An 8,954-nucleotide genomic window follows, 5' to 3' on the forward strand; every position below is an offset into this window, starting at 1 on the left:
AGAACCTAAATCTATCTCAGCAGAGATAAAACTCAGTCAGGAGGCATCCTCCCACTGGACAGGCCTCTGAAGTTTCTGACCAATTGTAAGCGTGTTCTAGACAGAAGCGAGGCCATCTCTATGGCGCAGAAGGATTGGATTTAAAGGCCTGGAAGGCTGTCTGCCATAGGAGAGTGACTTTCCTGGAGAGTCACACCCAGGCTCCTCTGCCTAAGGAGTCCTATAATGGGGCACAGGCAGCATTTTGACCCCTTATAGCAGCACATCCAATAAACAGCCAGATATACATACACATTCAAAGTCTCGGCAAGCATCTGAGGAATAAGAGTCCTGGAGGCCACTAGTCACTTCCTTCTGCCCCAAAAGAGATAAAGAGCCCCGGAGGATGCACTCAGGGGTCTCCAGAGTAGAATGCACATCTGGCAGGCAAGGCCAGCAGGCAGCAGCAAGATGGAGCAGATACAGTGCCTGGCATTCTTCTCTAGTGTTCTAGGCATCGATGTCTAGACCAGGTTCCTGGAATAGTGACTGCTTCCTCAGTGTGAGCTGGGCACACTTGGGGCACGTGGTTGAGTTGTCGTAATAACGGTCCCTATGGAAGATAGCTGAACAGTCACTGCACACGGATGTATGGCTGTCAAACGGAACAGCACGTCACCTTCCTTGCAGAGTTCACAGACGAACCCCGTTGCTTGACACCGCTCACAGTCAAGCTTGATGTGTTTGGTGAAGAGCGCGTGGATCTCAGTTAGCAAGCAGCTGAGGCGGCCCATGTGCACCTCCAAGAGGTCCTGGATGGAGTACATCTCATTGTTCTCCACAAAGTGCTGTCAGTCTTGGAGCTGCAGCAGCAGTCGCGCCTCCATGGTCTCCTTGCAGGTGATGAAGTAGAGCTTCATAAGCAGGATGTCTTGGCACAGCCTCCAGTTCTCCACCAACTCTTCCACATAGTTAAACAGCAGAGAGTTAATCTGGAGCATTGGCGGAGACACCATCAGTGCCAGGTAGCACATGCTACAACAGGACACCTTGCGTGGCTCAAAGTCCCAGTTGTGTACCACTCTCGCAGGGATGACAGCCAGGTGGTTCCAGTGGCAGTGACTGCAGTAGTACTGGCCGGTGTAGTCACACTGCCAGGCCTCACTAGGCACACCTCATGGAGAGATGGGAGTGCGGCACTCGGCACAGCGGTAGTCCTGACTGTCCAGCCTGGTCTCGGATCGGATGTTCAGCTCATACTCAGCCTGGTAACTGACCTTGGAGCTATGCAGGTGTCCCAGGTCTGGAAGAGGCCCCAGATGGTGGCATTGCACTTGTCGCAGGTTTGTTTGACGCTCTTGCTCTTCTCCTTATAGAAGCGATGTTCTAGGAGAACCCAAATGTTGGGTTCCTCCTCATTGGCATCCTTCAGCTCCAGGAACTTCAGCCTGAGGTGGATCAGCCTCACCACGGAGTCGTTCTGCTTCTCTGACTGCTCTGGAAGCTCCAGGATCACCTGTTTGCATTCTTCAGTTGCCTGTCAGACAGGCTGAGATCCATCCTGCGCTCCGAGTACTGGAACTCAGGCTTCCCAGCGGGCAGCTCAGGGAGAGTCTCTTCAGAAGTGACTTCTTGGGCCTTCTTGTTGTGTTCCTGTTCATGATTCCTTGGTCAAAGCTGCTTGTTGAAGGGGTTGAGGTGGGTCTGCCGAACCGATCCAGCTTCTCGTCATATTCCATGACATCTTACCTCGAAAGCTTGAATTCCAGTCCTACGTAATGACCACATGGCCCGAGTTGTTCCAACCATAAGATCCCATGTAGCAGAAGTGTTCAGGTTCGCACTTGTCAAACGTTCGATAGGTATATTTCTTAACTAAGAGCATTTAAATTTCTTTTATCAGTATTTTGATAATGGGACGTGACATTTTCTTTTCTCCATTTGAACATGGATCTGATGATTGAAGTTGTAAAATTCACTTACATGATCAAACCTAGTCAAAAATCCCTCACTTTAGAGGCTGGAGAGATTGTTTTCTGGATAGGAGAACTTCTTGTTCTTGTTAAGGACCAGGGTTCAAATCATAGCAAATACATAGTAAGTCACAACTGTTCGTACTCCAGTTCGGGAGGAAATGACATCCTTTTGCCGATGCCCAGATAAATATATACAGCCAAAATACCCACACACTTAAAGTAAAATGAAATAAAAATAAAATCTTTCTTTTAAAATCTCATTGAGATTTATGTTATGTTGAGAATAACACTAATGCTCACCTGCCATGAGATTTCTTAACTATGTATGTTTGTCAAGTAGTTCTATGTTTACATAACAGATACATAACTCAAATGAGCTTTTGGAATTTACTAATGCATAGCCAAGAAAGTTGTCTCACTTGGGATGGCACTTCCTGCCAAACATGATGACCTGAGTTCATTCCAGTGGACCAACATGATAGAAGGAAATATCCTCTAACTCTCTCTCTCTCTCTCTCTCTCTCTCTCTCTCTCTCTCTCTCTCTCTCTCTCTCCCCTCCCCCCCCCCCCAGTAAGCAGACAAGCTTTTGCATTTTTTAGTTTACTAATGTCAAGAACCTTTGGTAAGGCTGTGGTTTGCCACAGAGATTACTCTATTTAGGCAGAATAAGGTAAAGATATTTTCAACAAAGTGGGCCATTGGCATTGATGGGGAATGCCAACTTGTATGATTAAGGCAAGAACTGACAAGTTTTTACTTTGTGACACCAAATTATTAAATATGCCTCTATTGTTTTACTAAATTTCATAATTATAAGTACAGTTATTGGCATGTGGAGGGGGTAATAATTTAACTCAATTTTGATATGCTTGGAAGTTAAGTGGCAGAGAAACTTGTGTGGTCTACTAGCCAAATAGCAGCTATCAAGCCAGTGGCATCCTGAGTGCAACTGTGATCCTATTTAGAAGGATTTCAATGTATGCAAAGGATTTCAGTTCCAGGAGTTTATAGTCTTGCGAATCTAAACACCTTAAATTTCAAGATCCCTAGAAGAAGATTTAATGATGCAATTAGGTATACAGAAAATTTATTGGAAAATCATTCACCAGAGTCATATAAAAGGAATTTTACTTTGTTACCTACAGCAGATTGTTTGCAAGCATTTACACCAGGCATAAAATATACAAGAGATAGCCTGATAACAGATAAGTCCTCAATAGAAATTTTCTAACTATGACCACAATTGAAATTTAAATACATACATATGTCATACATTTGGGGAGAGTTTAAAATGTTATATTAATCAATCCCTGAAACCATGTAACCACAAGACTGAATATGCATCACAGGAAGTATTTTTTTCCTAGAGGCTCAATATGAAGCTGTGCTTAAAGACACATAATTTCAACGTCTGTACCTAAACACTCTAGGCTAACAAGTTATTTGCGGTGAAATGGAAAGAATTTTCTCACAACACAAATACAGAAAAGCTTTAAGCATGTGTTTTTATTTCTTCAAGCACACAGGATGTGAATCCAGTGTTGTAAGTCATAGTTTAACGTGGAACCTGAGATGGTATTAATTCTAGCAACTCAGAAGAGCAAAGTGAGTCTGAGTGTTGGACCACTCTTCAAGTTCAGAGTTGAAACAGAAACATTTAAATATGAGAATTGAAAGAAATGCTGTGAGCCAAAATGAGATAGAATGTTCTAGACACAGAGCACATACAATACAGCAAGTAAGTTTATAAGGCGCTAATTAATTGTAACCTGCTAAAAGTCAATAAAAAACAGAACATATGAAACAAGATATGAATGACAAAATGACAAAAATATGAGCAATGATTCAAAATGAGAAGACTAAATGAGCAATAGGAGTTTTTAGGGCAAAAGACATGGTAAGAAAGTCAAAATAAAATGGAAATAATGACCAGAAGAGTTAACATTTGATTTTTAACAGCTTATCTCCCTTAAGTCCTTTGTCTAAAGTTATCAACATTTCCTAAAGCAGCATTTGGGGTATTTATTAAATCTCTTCTCATAATAACTTACAGATTAGCCCACCCAAACAAGAAGAAAACAGACATTATGCCAAAAGTAATTTTTGTCTAAAATGAGACAAAACAGAGACATAGCAATGGGGGCAACACCAAAACAGAAACAGCAACATGTGATACTTATTTTTAACTTTTATATAAAATCCTTGGAGAGTGAGAATAATCAAAACTAATCATTTATAATAACAAAAGTATTGTATGTCATACTTCTCATAGCTTAAACTCCTTCCAGTACTAAACAAGAAAACTAAAATAAAATTAAATACACATAAATTTAATTCAGGACAAAGACAAAGTAATCTGAGAATAAAGATATTAATGTTACATGAGTTATTCTTTTTAAATAGTGAACATTGACAGGAAAAAATACTTTAAAGTAGAATCCAAAAGGGCAACCTAGAAATTTATCTATATCTATTAATTATGACAGATACAGAAAAGTCTACAAACACGTTGTCAAAGTAAGAAGACAACAAGGAACACAAATAACAAGATACTGTGTTAAATATTGTCTAATAAAAACTATGACAAAGTAGAAAATCCTAATGCAATAAATAAGTGCAAGATAACTAAAAATGATCCATTTGAGTCTCAGAACAATCTAATATAAGGACAGGAACATGATCATAAAAAGAAATAAGAAAGTGCATTAAATATTAAATAATGCCTCCAAGCAAGTTCAAAACCTGTGTGTGCATTCATAACAGTAGCAAAATTATAGTTCTGAAGTAACAACAAAATAATTTTATGGTTGGGGGGGTCACTATAACATGAAGAACTATATTAAAGGATCACAACCTAGCATGAGAAATGTTGAGAACCACTGAGGTAGATGAACTTTCTAGTTCTTCATGTGAAGAGCTTAAGAGCCCCACCCTATTTGGATTGAAGCCCATATATTTAAAGCTTAAGATCAAATCTCCACATATAATAGAAAACATACCATATTTGTCTTTGGGATTTGAGTTACCTCAACCAGGACCATAGTTTCTAGCTATGTCCATTTAACTATAAATTTCACTTTTCTTAATACTTGAATACTATTTCTTTCTTATTGGAGATTTTATTTAGTTATGTTTCAGGTGTCATCCCCTTTCCCCTCCCTAGAAACCCCCTATCTAATCCTACCTCCTCCTTTTTGCTTTTATGCCATTTTAATTTCATAATGTAAATGTACCATACTTTCAATATCCATTCATCAGTTGTGGCTATCTCAGTTCTTTCCAATTTCTAGCTGTTATGAATAGAGCAACAATTAACATGAATGAGCAAATGTCCCTGTAGTAAGATACAGAATACTTTGAATAAATGACCAAAAGTTGTCTAGCTGTACTTTCAGGTAGATTGATTCTCACTTCAGGAGGAAACTACACACAGAATATGCCCATTGAACTCCAACCAACAGTGAATAAGTGTTCTCCTAGCCCCACATCCTCACCAGCACCTGCTACTATTTGTTTTCTTGGTTTGGGCTATTTTGATTAGGATTAGAAGAAATTTCAAACTCATTTAAATTTATGATTCCCTGTAGGTGTAAGATATTGAATAATTTTAAGTGTTTCTCAACAATGTGTGTTTCATCTTTCGATTATCTTCTGTTTAGCCTTGTATCCCATTTTAATGAGTTAACTGGGTCTCTTGATACTCAGTTTTTGTTGTTGTATTAGTATTTTTCTAAGTTTTTGGTATATTGTAGATATTAACCCTCTGTTAGGTGTATAAATGCTAAAGATCTTTTCCCATTCTGTAAGATGCTGCTTTGCACAGAGTTTAGTAAGGGATCAGCAAAGAGGAAGGGATTTTCTGAAGAAGAGGGAATAGGGTTTAGATTTATAAAGAGATAATGGGAAACTAACAAAAGAGGATCTAATGGGGAGAAGGAGGGGTGAAGGGGTAAGAAAGGAATATGGAAAGCTAACTAACAAGGAAGGATCTTTGAAAACAATGTATAGAAACTTACTGCTGTAGACTTATTCTAAAATATAGATATATATGAAAGGAACTTATACAAAGTCACTATATATTGTTGTGGGACAAAAAACGCAAGGACAACTTAACAAAACCAAAGTGAATGAAACCTGGCCGGTTATTTTGTGGACAGAAAGAGTTCCCACATAGCACCTGCTTTCTATGTTCCCATAGAAAGCTTTTGAAGGCAAAATTATATTAAAAATTATAACCTTGTTTGCCTCCTTCAAAGGGAAATAGAGCAAGTAAGCAGTTGATCAGAAGCAAAAAGTAGCATTTATATGGGACACCTTGACCTCAAGTCCTTGGGCTAGGACTGTATAATTTTCTAAGGAACTTCCCCAATGTGGTGTGAACTGTGGGTCAGACCTTAAATGACTATAGCAGGGAATTTGCTATATATTTTTTATTCCTTGGCCAAAACGGTCCTATAAAATTTCCCAAACATCACAGACTATGGCTAAGACTACTGGCTATTCTTCATAACTTAGTGGAAAGGATCTATTGTTGAAAAATAATGTTCCTATATGTCATCAAAAATTTAAAAAAATATGCTTAGCTCAATTAAATACTTCATCTTTAATGATTAGCAATCATGATACTAGAAGGTAATCTATTCATCCTCATCACCCATCTATGGACCCTACAGACTAAAACAGAGAATTTCCTGCAAGATATTCTGGGACAATAGTGGTATGAGTACTACATTAGTAATCAATAGGGTTTTTATTGGACTTAAGGCCAACTACATGAGTAATGAAATAAATACATACCTGAAACTGCTAAAGTGACCAAGTCTCTGAGACTAGATAGATCATAGGCATACTACTATTATTCTGCTTAAAGAATATAGAAAATAAAAGGACTCCTAATGACATTGATATACCGTAGAACTCAAACTTAATCAGGGGAAGCTTTTTCTTGAAGCAGATGGTAATTAACTTAGAGGTTTACAACTGGACACTATTCAAACACACAAAGGAAGAGGCTGTGAGTACTCAGCTGTAAATGAGGTATCTTTTCCACACCTCTTCCATCTAGGCCCAGAGATATATGTAGAAGATGAGCCTGGGGTTTTGGATCTCTCTAAAGAAACAGTATCTTACAGATACAAAGAGCTGACACACACATAAATCCACAGAGACTCTGCCAGCATTAACAAGACCTGCATAAGTTCACACCAGGCCAAAAACATCCCTGTAATGAGTAGAGGAAGTAAACACAAATCCTACCCCTAATCAAGAAACTATCCACAATTCTGAGATAGAAAACATCAGTTTTCCCCAATGGAGTTACACTAAGAATGTCAACTACCCACCAGGACATGTGTTACTGGCTCCATCAACCAAGATAAAACAAGCTCCACTGAGGTTTTGTTAGATTGATTGTGTTTGTTGTTTGGTTGCACTTTTTCTTTTGTTGTGTTATTATTTTTTTGTTGTTGTTGTTTTTGCTTTTTTGAGAAAAAAAGGAGAGAGGAAGAAGAAGAAAGAACATAAAGTTGGGTGAGTAAGGGGTATAGAAGATATAGGAGAAGTTAGAGAAGGGAAAAGATTGTGATCAAAAATATATAAAATATGTTTAACGTTTTAAAAAAGGGGTCTCACCCTAAGAACAACTACAAAGTTGAATGCTGTAAAATGCCAGCCACCTTTATGAGTACCATAAAAAGGCCAACAAAACCCAAAGCATTATTCTTGGGACTGCAGAGGTAAGACCTAAAGGTTCATAATTTTGACATTCATGAGCATAGCCAGACTCTTATTATAGTAAACTCAGAGCAAAGCTGAGTGAAGTAAACACACCCGTAATCATGCACTAAGTCTGAAGATCTTGACTTTGAGGCCAGTCTGGGCTATAAAGAGATCTCTATCTGAGGCCAACTTGAGACACCTAGCAAGTTCTTCACAGAAAAGAAAAAAAAAAAAAAAAACAAAGAAATTAAATTCAAAAATTTGTGGAAAATAGCAAAACTCTTATACTTTTTTTAGCAAGTAAAGGAAGCTAAAGTATAGCATGAACTACTTTTAAGTATCAGAGCGCTGTGCTCTTCTTTGAAAAGTCCTTCCCTCTAAATGAATGTTTTACAGATTGAAGTTGCCTGGGTTATTACCAATACCAAGTATCTAGGAGGAAGAAGAATATCCTACTCAAGAAAGTGTGTGGGTGTGAGGTGGGGGTGGGAGAGCTCAACTTCAGTTCTATCTTTTTCTTCCCCATAAGGAGGCAGAAAAAAAGAAGAAACAGAAATACTTGTGAAATTCATAGTTCACAGTTCTGAAGTACAACTCGCTAAGAGAGTTTTAATCATAGAACTATAGAATACTCCCCCTGTCCCATGGTTCATTACACCACTAAAGGCCAACTCACAACATGTTTGGCTATTATGAAAAAAAAAAAAAAATCAGTGTGTTCCAGAAGGAAAAAAAAAAAAAAGACCCTTTTATTGGAGAAAATGTGCAAGCACATGAACCATCATCCATGGCTGGAATGTCCAAAGTAGCAGACTCAGTAGCAGACTCAGTCCAATCATTTAAAATTATGATTAAAATGCTAAGGGTTCTAATGGATGAAGTCAACAGGATGTAAGAACAGGTGGGCTGTAGGTAAATAGGCTGGTGAACCACAGGGTTCCTCTCTGCCAGGCTGTGGGTAGTTGGCTGGGAACCTCTGGGTTCCTCCAGCTGGAAGTTAGGCCTGGCTGTTATGACTCCACGGTTCCTCACAGCGAGGTCCCAATACAGGAGAAAGTCCTTGGGTTTCCAAAACAGGTTTATTGGCATGACAGATGGTGGATGGATCTGGATGCACACCCCCCCAAAACCCAGAGCAGACCTGAGTTAAAAAGAAAGAGAGAGGGGGGAGGGACTGGGGAGGAATGCTTATTTGGCTCCACCCTCTGGCCTTCAGGTACCTCATTAGTATGTAAATCTCTCTAGTGCCTGTGACTGAAAGGCACAGGTTGAATGGAGAT

At 39.0% G+C, this 8,954-nt stretch overlaps 1 pseudogene; it reads right to left on the reverse strand.

Moving 5' to 3' along the window:
* Positions 1–489: 489 nt before the first annotated feature.
* On the reverse strand, positions 490–1,727 carry LOC143439976 (differentially expressed in FDCP 8 homolog pseudogene; annotated as a pseudogene).
* Between the last annotated feature and the right edge of the window lie 7,227 nt (positions 1,728–8,954).

This window comes from Arvicanthis niloticus, chromosome 28 (genome assembly GCF_011762505.2).
Source record: "Arvicanthis niloticus isolate mArvNil1 chromosome 28, mArvNil1.pat.X, whole genome shotgun sequence".
In the NCBI taxonomy this organism is placed as follows: domain Eukaryota; kingdom Metazoa; phylum Chordata; class Mammalia; order Rodentia; family Muridae; genus Arvicanthis; species Arvicanthis niloticus.